Here is a 6571-nt window from a genome sequence, read left to right on the forward strand (position 1 = left end):
GGTTTTTTATAGACAATTGACCATCCAAATTGACCGGCGATTCACGAACGTTAAAACTTGTAAAAACTATATGATGACATACATATGGATATATATATAGTTATCATGATATTATTATAAGTATGTATCTCATTAAGTATTTTAACAATGAGTTATATACATAAAAATGAGACTACTGAATTAAGAAACTTGAAAACGGTATATATAACGATTATCGTTATAACAACGTCTTACTAATTTCATATGAATCATTTTAAGATATTGACATACTATATATAAACATGTTAAATGATATGTAAACATATCATTAAGTATAATAACAATGATCTACATATGTAAAAACAAGACTACTAACTTAAGGATTTCGAAACGAGTCATATATGTAACGATTATCGTTGTAACGGCATTTAACTGTATATATATCATATTAAGTTATATTGATACATCATTATATCATGATAATGTAATAATTTAACATCTCATTAGATATAATAAACAATGTGTTAATAACATTTAACAAGATCGTTAACTTAAAGGTTTCAAAACAACACTTACATGTAACGACTAACGATGACTTAACGACTCAGTTAAAATGTATATACATGTAGTGTTTTAATATATATTCATACACTTTTGAAAGACTTCAAGACACTTATCAAAGTACTTCTCTTAACAAAAATGCTTACAATTACATCCTCATTCATTTTCATCAACAATTCTACTCGTATGCACCCGTATTTGTACTTGTACAATACACAGCTTCTAAATGTATTTACTATTGGTATATACACTCCAATGATCAGCTCTTAGCAGCCCATGTGAGTCACCTAACACATGTGGGAACTATTATTTGGCAACTAGCATGACTTATGAGCAAGGAAACAAAACAAGAACTCCTTTTAACCTCACTCACCCTTCACCACTCACCACCTACTCCATTTCACTTCCAATTCTCTTTCTAATTCTCTCTCAACACCTACACACACTTATGAACGAATTTTTTCAGTAACTAATCATCATCTTCATCAAAAATTACTTCAAGAATCAAGCTATAATCATCATAGGAAGAACACTTCAAGAACACTTCAAAAATCCTTTCAAGTTTACTAGTTTACTTCCAAGCTTTCTAATCCATTCCAAGTAATCATCTAAGATCAAGAAACCTTTGTTATTTACAGTAGGTTATCTTTCTTATTCAAGGTAATATTCATATTCAAACTTTGATTCGATTTCTATAACTATAAACTATCTTAATTCGAGTAAAAATCTTACTTGAACTTGTTTTTGTGTCATGATCTTACTTCAAGAACTTTCAAGCCATCCAAGATCCTTTGAAGCTAGATCATTTCTTATCACTTCCAGTAGGTTTACCTACTAAACTTGAGGTAGTAATGATGTTCATAACATCATTCGATTCATATATATAAAACTATCTTATTCGAAGATTTGAACATGTAATCACTAGAACATAGTTTAGTTAATTCTAAACTTGTTCGCAAATAAAATTAATCCTTCTAACTTGACTTTTAAAATCAAATAAACACATGTTCTATATCTATATGATATACTAACTTAATGATTTAAAACCTGAAAACACGAAAAACATCATAAAATCGGACATACGCCGTTGTAGTAACACAGCGGGCTGGTTTGGGTTTGATAATTAAAAACTATGATAAACTTTGATTTAAAAGCTATTCTTCTGGGAAAATGATTTTTCTTATGAACATGAAACTATATCCAAAAATCATGGTTAAACTCAAAGTGGAAGTATGTTTTCCAAAATGGTCATCTAGACGTCGTTCTTTCGACTGAAATGACTACCTTTACAAAAATGACTTGTAACCTGTATTTCCGACTATAAACTTATACTTTTTCTGTTTAGATTCATAAACTTAAGTTCAATATGAAACCATAGCAACTTGATTCACTCAAAACGGATTTAAAACGAAGAAGTTATGGGTAAAACAAGATTGGATAATTTTGCTTGTTGTAGCTACGTGAAATTTGTAACAAATCTATACAAATCATATCCTAGCTAACTAATATTGTATTATACATATATTCTAATATATTATGTAATCTTGGGATACCATAGACACGTATGCAAATGTTTTGACATATCATATCGACCCATGTATATATATTATTTGGAACAACCATAGACACTCTATATGCAGTAATGTTGGAGTTAGCTATACAGGGTTGAGGTTGATTCCAAATATATATGTACTCTGAGTTGTGATCTAGCCTGAGACGTGCATACACTAGGTCGTGGATTGATTCAAGATAATATATATCGATTTATTTTCTGTACATCTAACTGTGGACAACTAGTTGTAGGTTACTAACGAGGACAGCAACGAGGACAGCTGACTTAATAAACTTAAAACAGTAAAACGTATTAAAAATATGGTAAATATATTTTGAACATACTTTGATATATATGTACATATTTGTTATAGGTTCGTGAATCGACCAGTGGCCAAGTCTTACTTCCCGACGAAGTAAAAATCTGTGAAAGTGAGTTATAGTCCCATTTTTAAAATCTAATATTTTTGGGATGAGAATACATGCAGCTTTATGAATGTTTTACAAAATAGACACAAGTATGTGAAACTACATTCTATGGTTGGATTATTAAACCGAATATTGCCCCTTTAAGTCTGGTAGCCTAAGAATTAGGGAAATGACCCCTAATTGACACGAATCCTAAAGATAGATCTATGGGCCTAACAAACCCCATTCTAAAATTTGGAATGCTTTAATACTTCCATTTATATGGTGATTGCGATTGCCAATTTATGACATACTTGCGAGTATGCGGGGAATATTCTATATGCATTATGTTAATGTCGGTTACCAGGTGTTCATCATAGAATGATTTTTATACACTTGCGAATGTAAGATTATTGAATAAATGAAATCTTGTGGTCTATTATATTAATTTGATAATATATAGGTTAAACCTATAACTCACCAATATTTTTGTTGACGTTTAAAGCATGTTTATTCTCAGGTGATTATTAAGAGTTTCCGCTGTTGCATGCTAATATATGGACAAGTCTTGGTGTCATCATGCTTGTATAATATTGTTTAAAACTGCATTCGAGATTTACTTTGTTGTAACATATTAATATTGTAAACCAATATGTATTGGTAGTGTGTAAGTGTGATATTTTTAGATTATCATTTCTGATAATCCAGGTGGTGTCCTTTTAACCTTGTCGATAAAATAAAGGTTATGGTTTGTTTTAAAAACGAATGCAATCTTTGAAAAACGTCTCATATAGAGGTCAAAACCTCGTAACGAAATCAATTATTATGGAACGTTTATAATCAATATGAATGGGACATTTCAGTTGGTATCAGAGCGTTGGTCTTAGAGAACCAGAAAATTGCATTAGTGTGTCTTTCCGAGTTTGTTAGGATGCATTAGTGAGTCTGGACTTCGACCGTGTTTTCTTTAAAAACGATTGCTTAACATTTTTTTGTTGGAAACTATATATTATTAACATGTAAATATTATGTGATATATTAATCTCTTAACATGTTTGATATTGTGTGATAGATGTCTACCTCTAGTATAAATCTCATCGACTCACCTAATAATAATGAAGAGTCGAATATATATTGGGAAGATTCACAAATTCCCGAAGAGGAACCGGAAGAGGAGGAACCGGAAGAAGAGGAACCGGAAGAGGAGGAACCGGAAGAGGAGGAACCGGAAGAAGAAGAGGTTTCGGAGGAAGAAATATTGATACCTACAGTAAATCGATTAAATAAAAGAAAATCCTCAACCAACGGACCAAAGTTAAAAATGGTCAATGGTGTTTCCGCCGAGGAAGCAAAATATTGGAAAGATTACCAATTTTCCGATGAATCGCATCCCGATGAGGATTCCGATGATGTTATAGAAATTACCTCGACCCAATTTAATAAAGCAAAAGAAAATAATAGGGGAAAAGGTATAAAAATAGAGAAACCCGATTCCAACCCCGATTGTGAAGACCCGTTCTAATCCATCCGGACGAAGTCCATATCGATTATAAACGATTCACAACAGTTGATTACATCGCGAGGTACTTGACCCCTATATGATACATTTTACAAACATTTCATTCGTTTTTGAAAAGACAAACTTTCATTACATCGAAAGTTGACAGCAGGCATACCATTTCATAATATATCCAACTATAATTGACTTAATAATAATATTGATGAACTCAATGACTCGAATGCAACGTCTTTTGAAATATGCCATGAATGACTTCAAGTAATGTCTCTAATATGAGTTAATGCACAGCGAAAGATTTCTTTCGTACCTGAGAATAAACATGCTTTCAAGTGTCAACCAAAAGGTTGGTGAGTTCATTAGTTTAACATAAATAATTATTTCATAATTTTAATAGACCACAAGATTTCATATTTCCATTTCTCGTAAACATACGTCCCATGCATAGAGACAAAAATATCATTCATATGGATTGAACATCTGGTAACCGACATTCACAATATGCATATAAGAATATCCCCATCATTCCGGGATCCTCCTTCGGACATGATATAAATTTCGAAGTACTAAAGCATCCGGTACTTTGGATGGGGCTTATTGGGCCCGATAGATCTATCTTTAGGATTCGCGTCAATTAGGGTGTCTGTTCCCTAATTCTTAGATTACCAGACTTAATAAAAAGGGGCATATTCGATTTTGATAATTCAACCATAGAATGTAGTTTCACGTACTTGTGTCTATTTTGTAAATCATTTATAAAAGCGCATGTATTCTCAGTCCCAAAAATATATAATGCAAAAGCATTTAAAAGGGGAGCAAATGAAACTCACCTAATGTATTTTGTAGTAAAAATACATATGACTATATTTACCAACTGAACAATGTAGGGTTGGCCTTGGATTCACGAACCTATATCATTCAATTCATGTATCTATTAATACATATACTTGTAATCGAACAAATATATATATATTATTATTAATGATATAATTTTTATATAATTAATTTATGTATTTCATTATTACTATATAAAAATATAACTTTTGTTATGTTATATGTATCAAATATTTTATATGTATATACTTCATTTGTTTGCTAAAATTGTAATTATATTATTACTAAAATAATATTAGTAGTGATTAAATTAATGATAATGATAATACTATTGTTAATAATAATGATAATAATAATAATAAGTCTACTATAATACTAATACTAATACTAATATTAATGATAATAATAATAGTTTGTGTTATTTTCGTAATAACAATAGTAATACTAATCATATTCGTTATAATAATAATCATCATACTTATATTAATAATAATAATAATAATACTTTTAATACATAAAGATATTACTTAATAATAACTAAAATGTTAATAATAATAAAGAGCATATTATTAATATAACAATAATAATAACAATAATTAATAATGATCATAATATCAATAATAATACTAACAATGTTTATGATACTTTTAATTATAATGATAATAATAATATTCATTTATAATAACAATGATAATAATAATAATAATAATAATAATAATAATAATAATAATAATAATAATAATAATAATAATAATAATAATAAAGATGAAAGATAAATGGTTATACCCTTTGCAAGCTTTACAAAAAATAATGTCCTATACGAGATTCGAACCCGCGACCTCTCGTTCCTCGAATCACTCCTTAACCATCCGACTAGATCCAATTTTCTGAAATTATACTCCACACGTTTTTATTTAACTGGTTCTTATTTTCGGTTTATATTTCTTCCTCATCCTCACCATAACAAGTCGATCAGAGAACTAATCCAACAACGAGTTAATCAAATTCATTTTTGACTCCTAAATCGTGACAAACACATTGCAGTGAGTGATTTATTGATAGAAGGAAAAATAAAAATAAAAAAAAATTACAATACAGCAGCAGCGGTATACGAAGAAAAAAAAATATATAATGAACTCAAAATCAAATTTGAATTCTAAGGACGTTTCAGACTATACATATAACATTATAAATATTTTAAATCGTTATTAGAAACTATATAATTCGTTAATTTAATCGAAATCATAACATAAACTTCCAATTTTGTTCAAGAACAATGTTTGACTTCAAAATTGGAACCCGATTGTAAAAATTGGACCATGAAACTTTCCAGATAGTTTACTTGGAAGATTTATAACCTAACTGCATCCTTAGATTTTTAAAATTGTTTTAAATTCGAGTTTTCACAAAAAATATACACGTACAGAGTTATTACCTGTGTTCTTCATTCTTTTGAATGGAATTTTCGAAATTTAAAGCTGTAAAAAATTGTATTTGTAATTTAGTTGTTATAATAAGGTCTACTGGTGTCCCTTATTACCAAATTTGATTGTTTATATATAGATTAGATATTCGACAGAAAAATAATTCAATCACGAAGAAATAATAAAAAAAATAAAAAAATGGAATCAAACAAAATTCGTACAGATGGATGTTGATATGTAACAAGTTTGAGACATAGACAAAATTTAGCAACAGATGAAAGCTATGTAAAACAACTTC

The sequence above is a fragment of the Rutidosis leptorrhynchoides genome, chromosome 3 (genome assembly GCF_046630445.1).
Source record: "Rutidosis leptorrhynchoides isolate AG116_Rl617_1_P2 chromosome 3, CSIRO_AGI_Rlap_v1, whole genome shotgun sequence".
Lineage (NCBI taxonomy): Eukaryota > Viridiplantae > Streptophyta > Magnoliopsida > Asterales > Asteraceae > Rutidosis > Rutidosis leptorrhynchoides.